The sequence below is a fragment of the Notechis scutatus genome, chromosome 4, assembly GCF_049901735.1.
Source record: "Notechis scutatus isolate UNSWTSFEM ecotype Mainland chromosome 4, rNotScu1.2, whole genome shotgun sequence".
Classification (NCBI taxonomy): domain Eukaryota; kingdom Metazoa; phylum Chordata; class Lepidosauria; order Squamata; family Elapidae; genus Notechis; species Notechis scutatus.
Window position 1 is genome coordinate 26,951,947 of NC_142012.1, and position 21,531 is coordinate 26,973,477.

Here is a 21,531-nt window from a genome sequence, read left to right on the forward strand (position 1 = left end):
GGGATTGTGGGATACAGCTGCAGCATAGAACTGCAATGAGATTTGCTGGGTGGATTTCTTTCTTTCTTTTTGCTTTTCCTTCCCTAGTCAGCAATCAGCTGTTTCAATCTCAGTGCTGGCCTGCAGAATTTGAATACAAATTAGCAGGCAGGAGCAGCAACTGAACTCTCTTAGAAGTAATAAACAAAGTATCAGTCTAATAGTAAAGATCCCTGCACATGGAATAAAACATCCCTGATCTAAGAAAACAGTATTAATAATGCTGAAATAGTGAGAAAATCTCTATTCTGTTCCCTACTTTTGTTTTGATAAACCTCTCAGATAAATCTCCTGTTTAATATGGTAACTCAAAATCCCAGGGCATACAGTGAATGAGATCAATTCTCCCAGCCCGATCGATCTAGACCAGAGTTGCCAAACTCGTGGCACACAGGTTAGATGCATCACGCGCTGGCCACGCCCATGCCATTTAATGAATGGGGGAAAATCACACATCACATGACGACACCCCTGATCTAGACAATCCACGATCTGCCTATTTTTCCTTTACAAACAAACTTTTTAGAAGCAAATTAATTAATTCCCCGAACAAGTTACTACATCTCACAGGCTAAATTAAGCTAATTTCAACATTAACTATTTCCTAATTATATAAATGAAATATATTAAGGTATTATGTATTTTGCTCATAATATACCACTGAAAAGAAAATAATTAAAATTGTGGAAATCCCGGTGATTTGAAAGGAAGCTAAATTTTCAGTCGATATGAAAAATAAGGTTTCTTGTGTCCTCTGACATGAACTTGACTTATGATCACTTCATGGACTATCCATTCAGTATTTTTGTCAATAGTTTGCCATAGCCTTCAGACTTCCTTATCTAGGTTCCCGCTCTGGGATTCTCCAGGTCTGGCCCTGCTTAGCTTCCAAGTACAAGTAATGGCCAGCTACAATAGCTCCTGCCAATTGCTGAGACTTTCCGATGATACCATCAAATTATTTTGGACAGTGAAAAGCTAAGCACATTGCATAGACCACTACTAAATCCGAAACAGCTTTAAAACAGCTATTATTCATAATAAATAAAAAACTAAGTTCTAATATTTGCTGAATGAACTGATTCAGAGAAAGACCTGTCAGTGTGGTGATTGATTTATTTTAAAAATAGGACTTGAGCCAAACTTGACTCGTAGCTGCTGACTGTGTCTATTCTGAAATGATTTGCTACTACTGAACAGCAAAGTAAACAGTAATGGCTCATGCCCAGTATTTCCTAGTCGAACCACAGACAACTACAATGATCTAACACATATCGATTTTACAAAAGACAATGTTGAAAAAGCACTACGCAATCTAAAACCATCTCTATCTATTGGATCGGACGGAATATGTGCCTACTTCTTAAAAAAGCTATCCACTGCCATAGCCGAACCTCTAAGCATAATCTTTGAAAAATCTTTCAGGACCAGCTCCTTGGCAAAACTATAGTCACAAGCCACGGCTATCCCCATCTTCAAAAAGGGAGACCCCAGCCTAGTTGAAAATTACAGACCAATCTCTTTATGATGCGTCATTCCAGTCATGGAATCAATTATTATTAACCAAGCCATCATCCTCCACTTAGAGACAAACAACCTACTCTCTAATAAACAATTTGGTTTTAGGAAAAAACTATCCTGTAATCTGCAACTCTTACACTGCAAAAACATATGGACGACACAACTCGATCAGGGCAAAGCAATAGACGCAATCTACATAGACTTCTGTAAAGCCTTTGATTCAGTGGTACACGACAAACTACTCCTAAAACTAAAATCTTATGGTATCTCTGGACAACTGCATAACTGGATAGAAGCATTCCTGTCAAACAGACAACAAATAGTCAAAATTGGGAGCGCCCTATCAAATTCTGTACCTGTCAACAGTGGTGTCCCCCAAGGCAGTGTTCTAGGACCAACTCTTTTCATACCCTACATAAATGACCTCTGTAATCATATCAAGAGCAACTGTGTTCTCTTCACTGATGATGTAAAGCTATTCAACACCACAGACAATACTGCTACCCTTCAAAAAGACCTTGACTATGTATCAGAATGGTCAAACAAATGGCAACTTCAAATCTCAACAAATAAATACTCTGTCTTACATATTGGCAAAAAAAATCAGAAATAAAATACAGGCTGAATAGTCAAGACCTTGTTGATGATCCAAACTCTGTCAAGGATCTTGGAGTACTTATCTCTAATGACCTAAGTGCTAGAGCCCACTGTAACTACATAGCCAAAAAGGCGTTAAGAGTTGTTAACCTAATCTTACGTAGCTTTTTCTCTGGTAATATTACACTAATAACTACAGCATACAAAAAATTTGCTAGACCAATACTCGAATACAACTGATCAGTCTGGAACCCACATTATGTATCTGATATTAACACAGTTGAGAAAGTCCAACAATATTTCACAAGAAGAGTTCTCCACTCCTCTACTCATTGCAGAATACCTTATGCCACCAGACTCAAAATTCTAGACCTAGAAAACCTAGAACTACGCTGCCTTCGGTCTGATCTAAGTATAGTATATAAAATCATACATTGCAATGTCCTGTCAATGAATACTTCAGCTTCAACCATAACAACACAAGAGCAAACAATAGATACAAACTCAAGGTTAATCGCACCTAACTTGATTGCAGGAAATACGACTTCAGCAACAGAGTGGTCAATGTCTGGAATACTCTACCTGACTCTGTGGTTTCTTCCCCAAACCCCAAAAACTTTAACCTTAGACTGTCTACTATTGACCTCACCCCTTTCCTAAGAGGTCTAAAGGGGGCATGCATAAGTGCACCAATGTGCCTACCATCCCTATCCTATTGTTTCTTTTATTTTTTTCTTATATGTATCCATGTATTCATAACTGTTTTTACTTATACCTATTATCTTGTAAGCAATTGTCAAAAATAAATAAATAAATAAAATAAAATACTTTCTTCTGGATTGTTTTAAAATTTCTGAATAAAGTCAGCTAGCAAGTTTGCATATTGCACTATGCCATGGTATCAGTTGTAAATCATGATTGTGGCTTAAAATAATATATTAAACCACCATTTCATAATATATGAATCTTAACAACATGCAGCATCAATAAAAAAGAGGTTTATGTAGAAAACTAGTAAAACAAAATATCCAGTCTCATAAATAGTATGATGGGGGAACATTTAAATGCTTGGTCTAGAAGTACTTTTGATGTTCTAATATAAAACAGGTAATATTTCTTTAACTCTTCTCTCACCTAGGCACTGCTTCCAATAGAGATAATCGCCCTTACTCTTTCCCTTTTTCCATGAGTGCCATATTAATATCACGCACGAGTGTCAAACTCAGTGTCACATTGCTGTCATGTGATGTTTCGTGAAGTTTTTCCCATTTACGGAGCTGGGGTGGCTGTGGCCTGCGTATGACGTATCCGGTCCATGGGCCACCAGTTTGACAGCTCTGATATTGTGTTACCTGACCCTAACTGTTTGTATCCCAATTCATTATAATATTCTTTCTCTGTTTTTTCTCTCTGTGTCTCTCTATTGCACAATGTTCTGGAAAAGTTTTTTTTTAATACTAAATTTTTCATCTCTGAAATAGTATTATACTAAATTATTAAATAATGAAGCAGTATATGATAAGAAATGTAGTAAGCCCCTGAGAAAAATATCCTGCAGAACCACAATGCAGACAAGATTTGCTGAATTATTTCAGGCAGAATAAAAAATAATTATACAAATACATTGGAACAAACTATTCACCTCTAGACGAGATGGACAGAAAATAAGTTTAATAAATAAATAAAAAGAATGCAGTCATGTGACATCCTGCTTTATAACCATTTTAGCAATATAAATGCTGGTTCCAAGGGCGTTCATAACTCAAGGACTTCCTATAAAGCATGGAAGAATGTGATAGGTTGTACATGCAGACATGTATCTCCACATAGGCTCATTGGGAAATGTGGTACAAGTCATATGATTTCTGGAAGCAGCACAAGCCAGGATAGGGAAAACAGACTGATACTCAACTCAAGCAAGATGTAGAAATTGTTGATCCAGAGAGACAACAGTATTTTTGGCTCTTAATGGGATTCATTTCCAGAATGATCTGAAATGAAATGTTCTCCTGGACTCAAGGCTCCTACTCAAAAATAAGTGAAAACTGTGACCAAAAGGAATTTTGCCTAGCTTTGATTAGTTCCCCAGCTACAGCCTGGAGCAGAATGAACTGGATATAAGTTATTCATGACCTGCCTTCTTGATTGGATTATAATTTGCTGTACATGAGGATATACAAGAACATTACCCACAAACTTCAGCTGATCCAGAATGTAGCAAGATTACACTACTACCACGAGAGCTGCACCATTGGGTTTCCAAGTGCAATTCAAGCTGCTGGTTGCTACGTATAATATGCTCTATGGATTGAGATCTGAGTATCACTGACATTCACAGAGCATCTACTTAGGGTACCCATATCAGGAGTTGTGGTATAAGGTGATCCAATAGTGGGCCTTTTCTGCAACAGCTTCCCTCTGGAATAGTTTACTTTCTAAAGCAGGGGTGTCAAACTCACAGCCTATAGGCCAAATGTGTCACGCACTGGCCACGCCCATGCCCAGTTTAGCGAAGAGGAAAAAAGTCACAATATGTCATGTGACGATGCTGTGATGACACGAGTTTGACAGCCCTGCTCTAAAGCATAAATATCTGTGAGTCTCAAGACTACCTCAAAGTAGGTAAAAATATCACTTGTATGGTTTTTGAGGATTAATGGTACCCAAAAACTCCATATTCCATAACTGTAGCTTTTTGTGTTTGGATTTGGATTTTTATTTGGATTTTTGTGTTTACTATTTTTTCATTGTTAATATTCTTGTAATGCAAACAAAAAAAAACCCAACCTTGAGTACAATAGCCCAGAAAAAGATATTTCACTATCCAACTATAGATTACACATAATACTTAATTTATCAGAACAGTCATTACTAACATCCTTGTATAAACTTTTCAGATGTGATAAAAATATAACTCCTCTCAGAAGTCAGTATTGTCATTTCATTAGTAAATTTTTCCAAACTACCATTTCATCATACCTTACCATACCAATTAGTCAATAATAGGCTATATAAAAATTTCCAATTTTCAGTAATTTTGGGATAAGAATGCTATAACATTTATTTAAAAAAAGTTTAGAATTATCTTTCTTAAAAGTATATAAAAATCCAATTTTTAATGTATTCTACTTTTCTGAGATTATTAAATTATGTTATTTCACACTACATTTCAAAAATAATAAAAATATTCCTAACAATTTTTAAATCAGTTTATTCAGATTTTTTTTAAAAAAGAGGCAGTAACTAAAAAAACTAGCAGAAAAGAATAATAGAGGGCTCAAAATAAAAACCATGTACAGGTTAAAAAATATATATCTGAAAACTATGTTACTGTGATTATAGTTCTTTATTTCTCAATTTAGTTTGTCCATAACAAACTTTTAATGAACTTTTCTATCACTTTTTGTCTCAATATAACAAAGCACTAAGTTTGTTTGTTTGAAAATTCACCAAGGAATAAAAAAATTAGATAGGAAATTCCAAAACTGCATATTTTACATATCTGAGATTAACTTTGCTCTTAATTTATCAATATAGTATTTGGTTTCCTCTGTACCACATAAGAGAGAATAGGAGACTTACACAAAATCCATTCTTTGCTCATTTATTGCATCTACAGGCATGATATTACGCTCTGGAAAAAAAATCGGGGCCGGACAAAAGAGACCCCCCGCCGCGCGCCTGGGGAGCGCCCGCTGCTTTCCCTCGCCGGGGCTGGGCGGCGGCGTGTTGCACGGAGGCTGGTCTGTGGCTGGCCCAGCTCCCTTTTCCTGCTGCTCAGCAGCCTCCGCTCGCACCGCCCGGGCTCCGCTCAGGTATCCGGCTGGGACTGTCAGGAGTTGCTACCACCGGCGCAGCTCCACGCGGTTCCAGTCCCACGTTGCCTCGGGAAGGGAAAGGCAAAACCAGGAGCTGCTGCTGCCGTTGCAAAGCGCCGCCGCGGCTTTTCCTTTTTGCCTTTCCCTTCCTGAGGCAACGCGGGACTGGAGCCGCGCGGAGCCGCGCCAGCAACTCCTGACTCGGGGCCTCCGAGGGGAGGGGAAGGAGGAGAAGAAGGGGTGGGGGGAAAGGAGGGGGCGATTCCCCAAAAAATCGGAATTCCGATTTTAATCGGAAGAATATCATGCCTGCATCTAGTATAATAATATGGTGTATTACATTAGTGTTTCTAGAAGCTGTGATCCATTAGGGATCATTATTTCAAAAAACTAAAATGCCTAATTATATAAATAAAAGTATTAAAATTGTAAAAACAACAAATGCTATTAACTTTATTTGACTCATAAACATCCCCTTATAGTTATTAAACATAATCTAACACTATGTGTTACTTAAGAGACCTTTATATGAATAGAAGTGAACCAAATTAGTAGTTGAATTTGTGAGTTCTTATTCCTTAGCATCTTCATATCCTTTATATTTGTCAATAATGTATTAAATTTGTGGCTATATAAATGTGCATCTAATCAACAAGTGTGCAACATACTGTGTTTAATTGGGATTTTCAGTGAGATGGTGATCATATGTCAGCTCCATCACTTATTCTAAAAATATTTGGTAGGAGCTTTTTAATTTTAACTGAAGCAGACAACATTGGTATCAGCTGTGGTTTGATTTCAACAAGCTATGTTTATTGCAGTATGCCGATAACAAAGAATGTAAACTAAAGATAGACTTCCAAGCATTTTATCTCTACTGTTTTTAATTTAGTACAAAAACATAGGGGAACAAATTGTGATAAATGCAATGGAACGAACTACTGAATAATACTTATTATTGTACAGTTAGGCTCAAATGCTATTACAACTGTCACTCAAGCCATTGTTTGGGACCCAATTGTATTAATTTATATCCTACGACCTTTATTATGTTTACAATCCTACAAATTAATGCTGTCATTAAGTGAATCATGCAGTTATTAAATGAATCTGGCTCTTTCATTGACTTCACTTGTAGAAGCCCCCTAGGAAGGTCCCAAATGGAGATCACATGACCCTCCCCTCTGCATACTTTAACCATTCTAAATACCGTTTCCCCAAAAATATGACCTAGCCTGAAAGTAAGTCCTAGCCTGATTTTTACATGTGCGCCCAATATAAGCCCTACCCTCAAAATAAGCCCTAATCAAGTTCCTGCCCAGTCCAGAGTGGAGGGGTAAAAATTAAGCTAGGGTGGGGATAGGGGAGTGGAGCTGCCCTACTACTTACCTTTGGACAGTTGTAGCCAGACCTCGCACACCCTGACAACTGCCTTGCCGGCCCATTTCTTCTGCAGCTGGCAAGGCTGGCAGAAGGTTTTCCTAAAGGCCTTTGTAGCTGATAACAAAGCTCCAGATCTACCTGGAGCTCTGTTATTGGCTGCAGAGGCCTTCAGGAAAGCCTTGCCGGCTTTCCTGAAGTCCTCTGACAGCGAAAAGGAGGCCGGGAGTGACGCGCGCAAGTGAGGTTAGTCAGTGGATGACATCCCCTGAAAATAAGACCTGTGTAAGGCATCCAGAAAGTATCCATGATATCAATCACTCCGAGATATTTTCTCTCCGATTTATTTAGAAACAGATCTGGCATGTCAAAGGCAATTTCCCAAAGTGAAATTATTTTCGGGCATTACACAGAATCCACCTTCTCTCCTCCCACTTCTACACTTCATAAATCACAAGAGCCAATTAACTGCAACTGGAATTTCTTAATATGACATACAGAATAACACTGAACTTTTCAACTCCTCCCCCCCTCCCCCCGAAATGTGACAGCTGAATTTTAAAGCTGACAACCTGGTGCCTTTTTTCGGTGGCAAAAAAAATATAAGACAGGGTCTTATTTTCAGGGAAAGACAGTACATGCTTACTGCCAAGCACCCAAGTTCTGATCACATGACAGTGGGGCTGCTGCAATGCTGTAAATATGAGGATTAGCCATTGTAACTTTTTACAATGCCATTGTAGCTTTGGATAGTTGCTAAATAAATGGCCGTAAGTCGAGAACTACTTGCAAGGGCAACAATATGCCTCCAATTTTTGACTTAAGTTCCCATCAGCCTATGTTGGTATAGATACAGGTTGGAAGGTGCTAAGATGCTTATCTCGGCCTTACTCTGAAGATAATCCAAGTTACTAAGAGTTTGTATTTCGGGGGGGGGGCAATCTATTTATAAACTACAGTAATGTGCAAAAATGAGTTAATGAAAGTTTCTTTTAAAAAATAAAATTCTGATCTATTCTAGCCATACAAAATATTTTTTATCCTTCATTTGTTTCTTCTGACCTCACATAGGGCAAAACTCTGTCTCCCCCACCCAAAAAGCCAGCCATTGAAGGAGTGACATTTTCCTGTCCTTCTCTGCATCTCATATTTCACACTCACAACCCAGCAGAATTACTGTCAGAAATCTCAACGGAAGTGTTTTTTTTAACACTTTCAAATAAGGCATCGGTGAAAATTAATGCAAAGAACTTTTATAGCGTTTAGAAAAGCAGTGGCAAAAGAAGATTAACTACATCACTTTCAAAATGCAAGCAGCAAAATATTTTAAAAAATTCTTTATCATAAGCAATGAAGCTGTAAGACTTCATATAATACCTATTTTTTTCTGCTTGAACCACATGCTAATAATGTAAAACGAGAAAATTAAGCAATGAATATAACTGAACATGTTTAACTGAAAGCGATATTGTATTTTATCTTTCAAACCATTCATATATATATTTATAAACCAAAAAGAGAAACATTCTATATACCGTAGATCAGGAGTGTCAAACTCTATTTATTGAGGGTCACATGTGGGTTGGGTTTGACCTCAGGGGAGCAGGGAGGCATGGCTAGGGGAGCATGGCCAGCTCACTTGTAGAAGCTCTGTTTTCAGCCGCGATGGCTTCCTGCAGCCCTCTGCCAGTGAAAACAGAGCTCAGGCGGGCTGCGTGTGGCCCACCCTCGCTCCATTTTTGGCTACAACGGCCTCCTGCAGCCAGTGAAAATAAAGCTCAGGGAGGCTGTCACAGCCAAAAATGGATCCTGGGAGAACGTACCCAACCTCCATTTTTGCTGGCAGAGGGACCGCATGCCAGTCTTTCACTGTTTCCAGGGCAGGCCCACAGACCAGATCTAAGCACCCTGTGTGTCAGCCTTGGAAGCCATTTTTTTTCCTTTGTAGCTTTGAGGCTGCCACATTTAGTGCCTGGAAAATTGGGAAAGGTGATTGCAAGAAGCGGTGGAAGATTAGCCACAACAATGTCCCAGGATCATGTGGTCACCTTTCGCGACCTTCTGACAAGCAAAGTCAATGGGCAAGCCATATTTCCCTTAACAACCATGTTACTAATTTAACAATGGCAGTGATTCACTTAACGAATGTGGCAAGAAAAGTCGTAAAATGGGGGGAAATTCACTTAACAAATGTCTCACTTAGCAACATAAATTTTGGTCTCAATTGTGGTTGTAAGTTGAGGACCTCCTGTAAATCTCACCAAGAAAGTCAAAAAAATATCCTGTGAAATCAATGCTGAACCAGACTGAGCACACAGCATACACCACTTTCTTTTAGATTTCTCAAATTATTATTGAAATGACTGAAATTTAAAGTAAAAGCTAAATCCTGCATCCTCCCAGTTGATCTTATATACAGGACTATTCCACATTGCAGCCAAAGCAGCCTCTCTTCCATGGTATATGTGTTTCTTAAGGCTACTTCATAAAATCCACTTCTGAATTGCGGTGAGGTTGCCACAGGGCTGGACTAGTCCTTAGTTCAGATTATGCTCACAGCAATGCCTGTTGGTTCTTCTCCTGTGTGTCACTGGTTGGCTCCTAGGTGGATCAGTGCACTGGTGCCAGCTTTTTCCTTTTAGGATCTGTTTCCTCTTTACTACTCTGACGACTTTCCTTTGCTTTTCTAGATGTTTGTACACATATCCCCTTTTTCTTACATATTACTCTTTGACACTGTTAGGGATAACATTGTTTACCCTAACTGGTTTGGGTAAAAATAATAAATATGGTATCATGGTTTGTTAGTTAAAGTGTGTGTAACTTTAACTGCAAGAATGTAATTAAGGGTGTGGTTGTAAAAGCACTATATAAGAAGCGAGGCAATTGCAGCTCTCTCTCTCTGGCTTAATGATCCCTAATTACTGAATGGATTGATGACTGCGTTCTTGCTGAAAAGGGGAGAGAAGAAGGAGTGTTGATTTTTCTCAACGGAGAGATAGTAAAAAGATTGGACTGATTTATTGTAAGTGAACTGACATTGGCTATTCAACACGGACTTTGGCAAATAGAGTATCCCCGGCAAGACTTGACTGAAATTGATATATGACTAATGGACCGTTTATTTGACTATGCTATAATTCTTAAATGGAATAAACAATATTTTTGATAGCACAAGCGTATCTGTATTTTTACTGCGTGTTAACTAGAAAACTTATCTCACACATTTACCTGTCTTCCTATCTGACTTCGCTGCACGTTCTGTTTAGTTTGTTTTCCTTAGTTGGGGAATCCAGGCTTAACAGACACTAAAGCAGATCTAAGTTTTTTTTTAAACCAAAGCAATCAACGATGGCTCTTTCTATACCACTTTGTAAATCCAAAGAATGGCTGCCACTTGAATAATGTCCCATGTTGTAGCTTAAAAATTAAGAAAAAGGAAAGGAAAGTTTGCTCAATTGTAGACAGGATGTAGAAAAGCAAGGGGAATATGTTTTCCCCAGCCTAGAGAGAAACTAAAAAATGCCCACAGGAAGATGAAAGGGTTGAATGGAGCATGAGCTTCTTGGGTTGGAAATATTTCATTATCATAACAGCTATCATGGGATTAACTGCCAACCAGCTGTACACGGTTAGGCTAGGAAGGGGGAATGCCAGGCACTATGGCCAATTGGAGCAGGAACTGTTAATAAATAGAAAGAAGTGTTAAAAACCATCTGGTATGAAAGACAGCTCATGTCAGAAAGCACAAAGTCTGAAGCAGAGCTAGAAACCGGGTGCATGGGATAAACTTGACATGGGCTAGGAGGAGTAATGGTGTAATATTACCCATCAGTGAAAATCTGTCTGCTGTATTGTGTAATCATGAAAAGAATAAAGCATGCAAATGCTGCATCACATCCTTAGTATATCTCACAATTCACTGGAATTACAATAGCTGACTGATATGGCATGAAGACTGTCAGAGGCAGAACTCTCTGTTAAAATATTCAAGAAGGCATGAAATGTAACACCCCATGCCCCAGTTCTGTAGAATTTAGCCACAAAAGGAGCTAGTCCCCAATTAGGTTTATATGCAGATGTATGAAAGCAATCAAGTAAGCTACACAGGATCATTAGGGGTTTCTGATTTCCAGATGGTTGCCTTTAATATAAAAGGCAGATCGGAAACTGGAAAAATTATCACAGATGGTACAATGCAAAAAAATAAGCTGAATTAAATGAGCTGGCATTTGTACCATCCTGATTTTGTCTTACATTTAGCAGGCATACATCATTACAAAAACAGCTTGTTCAGATGAAGGATTTATAACAAAACTTTATTTTACTGTATGAACATCAGCAATTATCAGTCAATTTTTTTTAAAGTATCATTAATGTCACACGCTAAGCCACAAGTAAGAATATTTAGCTTTGCATTTTTATATACTCTATATCAGGTCTGTTGACACTAATCAGCAGACTTTCCCAACCTCATCACCTATTAGATATGTAAAATTACAATTCCCCACATTTCTAGCCTGCAATATATGGTTTTCAACTATTTTGCATTATTTAAAACATAGAAAGCTAAAAGTCTGAGAATTATCAAAGAGCAAAGAACTCAAGTTAGAAAACAGATGTCAGAATATTTGGGAGCTTTTCTTATTCATCTTTGACAGACATTGGGGAAGAGTACCAAACTGAGAACTTAAATTTGTATTGAATGGTGATGGCTCTCGAAGATTTTTATACAACAGCCTTTTCTCAATCCTGCCTAGAAATTCCAGGAACTGAATCTGAAACTTCTGTATACTTAGTTTCTGTTCTGTGCCACTAAAACTATACCTTGGTGAACTTATATCCTGCTTTTCACAATAAACAGCCAAATGCTATTGGAATCCTACAATCAGAAACTTTCAGGTCCTACAACTATTGGTTTTGCACAGCTATAGCCAACACCATTACCAATATTTTTAGATACGATACCTGCATTTCAAGTATCAGAGCATGGAGCCTATGGTACATGTCTTTGTATCTTAAAAAATGATAAAAGGACATGTTCCAAGCAGCACATCCTAATTACATCTAGTCCCATTTAAATTCCCCAATGTCCTGGAGTAGCCTTAAATGAGAGGTATTCTGGGAAACTAAATGGCACAGTAGGGCACTGCTATTGTAAAAGCAGTTACTTTAGTGTGCCAATGCTATCAGAGTAGCTTCAGGTTGCCCATGAAAAGTTTATTGTGCAGCCTAATATGCTTCAGATCCCATGTCCCTTATTAAGGGCAATTAAAACAGCTTTATTTCTGGTTAGAAATAAAAGCCAAATAAATTGTGAACAGTCAGTAAAATGGAAGACGTGTTCAATGCCCTTGACTATAAACCTAGGGTCTAGTGCTTCTCTGGGACTTTGAAAATCTTCTCTCTGTTCTAATTTTGATTATATGTCATCATCTCAGCCTGATTTATTAAGTGACAGTGTCACATGGACTGTGGAAATTATTCACAAGATAATATATTGTTGCCAAGTATATTCTTAATGAATTTGTCATTTTTTAAAGTAATGTTCTATTTCAACATACTATATGTTCTTTCACAAAAATATATGGCTTTAGTTCAGTTTGCAAAATGCATAGCTTTGTATGTTTAATAAAAATTCCAGAACTTGGATGTAACCACCTCTAATAAATTATAATAGTCAGAGAAGAGGGAGTGCTGAAGGCATTATTAGAGGAAAATTAATATGGTTAATTTGCTTTACTTCCTGAGGAAACAAGATAAAGTGTTTTTTTAAAGCACAAGTTGTGTTCTTTGGAAACACGAATTCATTTTTCACTAAATCCTTCCCCATACAGACAAGCCATGTTTTGATGCTGCAGCAAACATGAAGAATGTCAGGAAATACAAGTGTTTCCTTATCTCCCTTTCTACAGGCCTTTCGGCTTTATATAAGCTGCATATGTTTGTGGAGATAGGGATGCGTTTGAGGTGATGCTGAAGCCAGTTTTTGCACTTCAATCCATGTGCTTAGACTCATATAAACTTGAATACACTTTCAGCTCTATATTACATGGCACAATTTCTAAAGTTCTAAATCAGTGGTGTATATTTCATCTCTGGGTAGTAAATTATCCTTATATATTGAGTCAATCTGGGAATTTGGTTTTCATAAACTACAAAAAACACTTAATCTAGATTTGAGGGATTATCTATTTTCTAATTTACAGTACTATGATCATATATTATTTATATTATTTGTTTTAATAAGATACCTTTTTTAAAAAATAAAATTTTAAGTTTATAAAATGGTTTAATGTTTTCTATTAACTTTATAACTCTATCAAGAACTCACATTTTGTTTTGTAAAATTATATAAATGTTTTTCTTATTCCAAATGTTTAAGAAAGTTTAACCTCAGAATATTGTTTTGTAAGAATCCAAAAATGTTTCATAAACTTTGAGAGATGAATTAATCTGATATGACATATCATTGACCATTTGATGTTAGAAATACATCATATAATGCCACAGTTAAAGCTCAGTTCCTTTAAAAGGAATATGTTAATTTCCTATCATAATCTATGCCCACATCCCAGCATAGGCACAGAACAATCCTGTGATGTTCTTCTACACATCAATATATTTTCCTTCAAAGGCTTTAGAGAAGTTCCTCATGATCATTTTCATAATTCTTTTTAAATGTTATCTTTAATCACTGTGTCCTATTAAATTTATGTCACTGTTTTTCCTACTGCTTCCCTGCAAGATAATCTCATAGTTGTTTGATGGACATTTTAACAAGCATGTCATTGAACACAAAGTAATATTCTTCTTCCAATTTAAGAGATCCTTCCGGAATAGACCAACAAAAATGTCACAAAGTGCCCAAATCCAGCTTTTAAAATATTTTTAGGATTTTTCCAATTCCAGAAATATATAAGAAAGAGAGAAGAAAGAAGTAGTGCTGGGGAGTGGGAGAGAAAGAGAGAGAGAGAGATAATTCAAAGCTTACTTACAGGCATTCCATTATGTCTTTCCAGGGATTGAAATACAGTCTCTTTGGGGGAAAGAGTTTGCTCTGAGCAGCATTCAGACAATTGGTCCCATTATAGCGATCATGAGGCCGAGTTAAAGAGTACCCTTGCAAAAACATAAACAGCTTGTCAGCACAACCAAAGAGGTGGGACTTATTCTCATGGGACAGTTCCAGCCAATGATCAGTCTCTTTGGCAACTGTTTGGTTAAGATATAGTGTTTCGTTCTTAAAAGGAGAGTGGGGGAATGAGAAAAGCCCACAAGAATAATTGTGCCAGCCTGCTCGTAAATGAATAGGAGCTAAAAATGCTTTGCACAGGGAAAATACAAATCATTCTATGGAAGGCGTCAGCTGTAATTCTGATATGACAGGCCATTACGTAATGTTTCCTGTTATTCTAATAGATTTTTGAAAGTATAAATAGATTGTGGGACATTTTACTTTGCACTGAAAATTACCAGAGCATTTTAGATTACAGCTTTAAATTGCCAAAACCTTGGTAACGAATGCCATGCTGTGATTTTGGCCACTGTTTCTCAGACTAGTCTTCCACTACAGAAGGGGTGAGTAATTATGGCCCCTTTAGGAACATGCTGGCTCAGGAATTCTGGGTGCTGAAGTTCACAGGTCATAAAAGGGCCCAAGTTGCTCACCCTTGAACTAGAGGAATCCTCCAAGAAAAATAGGAAAAATTATCAGGGAAGCATTCAGGGAATTCTGTAAAACATTTCAAAGTTGAAATGGCTTGGTTTCACATTTGGGACTGGCTATCTCTGTAAGCCTGGAAACATTTCAAACTCAAATCAGTGCTTCAAGTTCATTTTGAAAATGATTTCAATAGTCTTTGTAATTATTAACAGTGTATTATGGGGCAGTTCCAGCCAACGATCAGCCTCTTTGGTTAATTTCTGATTAAAAAATGGTATATTATTCTTAAAAGATAATGGAAGACTGAGAAAACCCACTTATTCCCCTAATTGTATGCAAACCAGATTGAATTCTCAATATTTTGCATACTGCTACCCCCTAAATAAGATGGCTAAGATTTATGGTCCAAAATATATAGACTATAGGTTGAATATCAATTCCTAAGGCCGGTAGTCCATGTTTATCAACCACAGTTGGGATTGGCAACTCAGTCATTAAAATGAAACTGTTGCGAAGTAAAACCACGACCATTTTAGCTTTCCTTTACTTCCTAGGATAGAATGAATGACTGTTTCATAACTGTGACTTTACAAATCACACATTCCTCAAATCAATCGGAGTTTCTGGTGGAATAACTAGATGACATAATTGACATTCACATATTTCATCAGGCTTCTGGGTACCAGATTAGATATGGTGAACAAGTAGATACAATTCTAACAATTTTGACTTGTTTGGGAAATTGACATAACACCACTAGCAATTAAACTGTAATTATGTATCAGCAGCATATACAATGAACTCATACTTTTTTTTTGAACTGCCTGAATATGTTCTGAGGCATCTTTTCCATGGCCCTAACTTCTGTCGGAATGTATTACTTGCTTTCTGAAAGGCTATTTTGCAAACACAATGCCAAAGCTATAGTTTTGGTTTTCATTCTGTCTGTGGGTGAGGGCTCCATTTGATGGCAGCTTGTTGCGTTCATGAAAAGGGGGAAGCAGCAATAATGTCAGGGCAGGGAGAGGCTCCACTTGGCTCTGTTCTACTCAAAAGCACCATTGCTCAGCCTGCCTAAGGACCAGCAATTGTTAGCAACAACAATACAATCTTTCAGCAAAGATTTTTGTAAAATGTCATGGGAAGATTCTGGTGCCATCCACATGACATCTGGTTTTGTTTTTAATTCTTGCTCAGTTGAACTTCTATTACTGCAGCATTGGATATTTGTAATTACCATAATGAGAATTAATTTAGAGGCGTGCTTTGTGCACAATGCAACAAAACTGCAACTAATTGCAAAATCCACTGAAAAACAAACTGAAAAATCATATATACAGGACTTTCTAACAAACTTGCCATTTTTTTCAACCTTACTAAATACAACAAATTGTGAATACAAATTATCTCAACTGCAACTACATAGAAGAGACAAGGTTAGCCTTTTTTCTTTGTCACTACACACATTTTTTATCTCTTCCTGCTATTGTTATCTATAGAAAGAAGAATGGCTACTATTTACCGGAATCCCTTTGAATAAGACCTAAATACAGTTAGAATGATTCAGACTTAGCATGAACCCAATCATTTCAGATTCTAAAGTTTATGATATAGCATATGTAATTCCAGGCATTTATGCAATTTTGATGATACATTCTCAAAACAGATTTTTTAAAATATAAAAAAAGTTTCTTTTTCAATCCGGTAAAGTGGAAAAAATAATGCATCCTGGTAAAGTTTTATGCCATCCAAATGTGTTAGGATGATAATGGCCAGAACTCTTGGCCAGCATAGCCAAAACTGAATTGGCAAAGGATGCCTTGTAATCCTCAACATTTGCCTTTTTATTCCAAATCAAATTGTCCTTTGGATTTAGGAAGTTATAATTATATGGACCAGCAGATATAAATTTCCCACATTGAGGGAAATTGAGTTTAGACAATTATAGAAACTTCATGTACATACAGGTAGATCATGACTTTTGACCACAACAATGGGAATCATGCTTTCTGTTGCTAAGCAATGCTATTATATGAATACATTTTACAATGTTTTTAGCCATGGTCATTAAGTGAAACACATTGTCATTAAATGAATCCAACTCTCCCCCACTGGCTTGTCAGAAGTCGTTTAGGAAGATCACAAATGTCAATCATGTGACCTCAGAACGTTGCAAGTATCATAAATACATACTGGTTGACAAACTGGTGGAATTTTGATCACATGATTGTAGGGATGCTGTGATGGTCCCTTTTTTCAGCACCATTTTTACTTCTAGTCCAGGGCTGTCAAACACCCCACCCACAGGCCGGATGCATCATGTGCTGACCATGCTCATGCCCAGTTTAGTGAAGGGGGAAAAAGTCCCAATATGTCATGTGATGCAGCCGTGACATGAGTTTGACACCCCTGTTCTAGGACTACCTGTATATGTACAGCACATAAATACTTTCAGGCTAAGCAATACTATGTTTATTGTATATAACAGAATAAAAAAAGAGTAAGATATTGAAATTTAAGGCACAGAATAACACAAATAGGAATAGCACTTATATACTGCCTCACAATGCTTTACAGGCCTCTCTAAGCAGTTTACAGAGTCAGCATATTGCCCACAACAATTTTGGGTCCTCCTTTTACTGACCTTAGAAGGATATGCTCCTTGGGAGAAAAAGCAATCTGAGACCCTCCCTGCCAGTTTCCCATTGACCTTGCTTATGGGAGGCTGGCAGGCAAGGTTTGAAATGATTACATGACACATCTTGCTGTGATGTTATAATCCAAAGAGACTGCAGGGATTCTGACTGTAGGAGATGCTGCAGTGGCCATAATATTGGGACTGGTATATGTCCTTTTTTTCAGTGCTGCCATAACTTTGAATTGTTGTCTATAGCATATTTTCAAATTTACACCGCACATTTCACTTCATCATTCAAACTGTGACATCATTGCTTTCTTGTCATCTCATGCATCCCTCTTTTAATAACCATGTAAAAATTGTATCATACATAGCTAAGAAACAGGATGAAGTGGATGGATGTTCAGCAAATAACACATTCCTAAAATAAACATGATATAAAACTAGAGCAAACTGTTCACCATTGTTCTAGTATCGTTCTTTTCAATTTTCATACAGGAAAGTATAAGAATTCCGAGCATAATTTTCAAATACACATATATTTAACACAAGAATTACTTCAAACATATAGGCTTTGTTTCTAATATAATGAAATATTGAAAGCTCTGTATTTTAAAATCACAGATTGACGTAGGTGTATATTACAAAAGCAAAGGTCAGCAAACCAGCAAAAAGAGTTTTAGAATTAGAAGAATTAGAAGAACTTTATTGTCATTGTACAAGTATGAAACTGTGGATGCATATATATTAAATATGCCAGAAATCCATCTTTGATACCAGTTTGTAATAAATAAATGTATCCCTAGGAAAAGGTTAAAATTCTTACCATTAAACCACATGCCTAAATCACTGAGAAAAAACAACTTTTCTGTTTCCCAAGCACCATTAGTATTAAGCATTCAAGCTTGGGAGGAACTGAAAGATCATCCTCCCTTTATAAAATTACAAAAGGATTCATTATAAAAACAAAAGCACTGCTCACCATCCTTCTGGCATTGTTCTTTTCATTTCTCATGCATTATAAATGCCCATTTATTGCAGTTTTTTCACAAGATCTTGCAGAATTTCTCAGCAACACTTCTGAATCATTTTCATTTTTTTTAAACCAGGCAACTAGATTAACAGATTCCTGCTCAATGGAATAAGTAATTGCTTACAGGTTTCTAAAAAAAAAAAAAAGACTCCAGTTCTTCATTCCACCTCTGTCAACAAATCTGCTTTCTATTAATGTGGCACATCACTCCTTCTTCTGCAGAGCTCCCAAAATTTTCCGCATCACAAATCATTCCATTGAAAGACGGGTCAGTACTTCCTTTTAAGAAAACTGCTTTCGTCTTCGCCTTTCATGCCACTGCTTTTTCAACAAGAACACTTTAGTTACATTATAGGGTGGGGAAAGAATCCAAACCAAAATACTACCCTTAACTAACAGTCTAAAAATCAGCAAGGAAACCACAAACACTTACTTACATTTGCAATTGTTTTGCGTGATCTGTGCAGTGATCCGGCAATTAATAACAACAACAAAAGGGAGAAAAGGTCTTTTGAAGCCACTTTTTATATAAGCCCAAGGCCAGGGAAAAAAGGAGGTCGCCCTCTGAAAACCACTCAATCCTACGTGCTTCCATCCTTCCTCTTCTCTACCTGCTGCTTTTCCCTTTGCGTGCACCAAACAGCTGTCAGGTTTAACAACCAGGGTAGGATGTTTCCTCCATAAAAAGGATGGAGAAAAGGAGGCGGGGAAAAAATATATACATATATATAGCCAGTGCATTAATCTGTCAGCATTACGCCTTTAGTGAAATGCTACGTTTTGCCTCTCTGATGAAACCAAGTGAAACCACAATCCTTCCTTGTTTAAATAAAAGCGTCATGCTATTGCATCTTTCAAACGACTGAATGGAAACGTTAAAAAAAATTAAGCATTATATTAACCGAGAACATTCACATTCACAAATAATTCGTCCCCCACCCCCACCCCCGACTACATGAATGGGATTCCTAAACATGCATTTTAATTCATGGATGCAAAAGAGCCACCAAAAGAGAAGAATCTCCTATCCCGAATCATCCTTTCTTTCTTACTTGCTGGTTCTTTAGGAAAAAAATAAAATAAAAAATAAAAAGCGTAAAACAAGGCGCTTTCGTTTACCGATAGAATGTCTCCATGTAAAAATTGTTCTTAAACTGCTGCACATTAACAGCTGGCGTGCTCGAGATCAGATGTCTGCCGGAATGTGGCTTTCCCCAACCACAGCGCCTCCACGAAGGCCCAGGCAAAGAACCACAAACCCCGCTCCCTGCATGGAAAACAGCACGCATTACAAACGCTCCCCCCGTTCCGGGCTGCAGTGACCACGTGATGCCTTTCATTTCCCTTCCCTCCAAGGCACCTGTCTCTGCAGGGAACAGTTTCTGTGGAAACTGCAGAGAGCTAAATTTCCCCCCAACGGTTGCCATGGAAACATTGCATAATCTATATGTCCCAGATTAAGGCGTCTCCTCTGAAGCAGATGTGACATTTGCATCCTAAGCTTTAAAAAGGAGCGGGCGGGGGGGGGGAAGGGGGGGACCAAATCATGAAAAATGGCCATGTTTTTTTTCTACATGAAATGTAATTGCGGTAAAAGCCACATAAGGAACGACATCAAAAAGGATTTCATGTCCCTTCTTAGAAAATATCCAACTTAGGTTCTTTTCTGAATATATTTAACACTGCTCAGCTCAGATAGTTTTTAAATCAAATATATAAAAAGGAAATATTTTAAAGTTTTACTCCAGTGTTTTCATAAACAGGGAATGAAGACATCTCTTTTACCAATTCAACTGCAGTACAAAAACATCCTGAGTGGTCCTCCAAATGTTTTGGGACTCCAATTCCCATCATCCTTAATCAAGCACTGACAAAGGAAGATTCTGCTGTAATTCAAAGACATTTGGAGGGCTGTATATTGTCCCTTCATGCTTCAAATACTAGAGTGTGTTAGCACTTTATTTCTACCTACAACACACACACACACGTCTTTTATTTCAGAAAGCTGTCCTTTCCATTTATTTATTTTCTTGGTTTTGCTCTTGAATTTTCCTTTGTAAAGCAAATATGACCAGGAAAATATTATTTTATCCTACAAATTTACCCCCTTTTAAAAGTTTGTCTTTTATTTTTCCCAATTAAATATGCTCACCACACATGAGTACATGTTACAATCCTGAAGCTGGTGGTGCAGTATACTGTCTTCTGTTATGCTTTTTCAATTTCCCAATTTAGGAAATGTAGTCTTTAGCCTGGACATTTGTTATTAGTCTCTGTCACATAAAACTTAATATTTCCCCTTATAATTTTTTTCCAAATCCTAATGTCAAGGAGAGGCTGCAGTTTCTCCTTTTCCCATGGTAGCTTTGCAACACTTTTAAAATCTATATATAAAAATTTAAACTAAAGTCACAGGGGAACATGCATAATATATGTTGACAGAATCAGTGAAGCAAGCAAGTTAAAAGGACAGCTGTTTTTCCACAAGATGCTAAACCAGATGGCAGAGTTTAGATGGTGTGGTGAAAATAACTACTTTTAATTATAAACTGACTTAATACGCTATTTTGTGCATCCCCTAGTTAACTTTGGATTTGGAGCTAGGAATCAACTTCTCTTTTTCTCTGACACATCTTCTAAGAGCAGATTTGAAACAGTTTGCAATATCTAATTTCTTCTGCAATGCTTTTTTTTAGTATACATAAGCATTCAAAAACAGAGCTGCAAATGTATCTATTTGATGTAATCTTGTGAGGTTGTGTGAAATTGAGTGTTTGGGTCAAATGTGAGTTCCTACCCCATTGTTGGCTCAATCAACTTCCTAGCTCAGTTCTTTGAC

At 37.3% G+C, this 21,531-nt stretch overlaps 1 protein-coding gene across 6 annotated transcripts in view; it reads right to left on the bottom strand.

Moving 5' to 3' along the window:
- Positions 1-20,107, bottom strand: part of TRIM2 (tripartite motif containing 2) — a 53,079-nt gene extending 32,972 nt beyond the window's left edge. The window contains exons 1-2 of one of the 6 annotated variants that reach the window (XM_087963001.1): positions 19,812-19,997; positions 14,354-14,477 (exon numbers count right to left, since the gene is read on the bottom strand). The gene's annotated coding sequence lies outside the window, so the exon portion shown is untranslated. Of the gene's footprint in view, positions 1-14,353; positions 14,478-18,641; positions 18,659-19,129; positions 19,306-19,811 lie in introns of those variants that run through there. The other 5 variants (XM_026668741.2, XM_087963003.1, XM_026668743.2 and 2 more) reach the window with 5 other exon arrangements.
- Between the last annotated feature and the right edge of the window lie 1,424 nt (positions 20,108-21,531).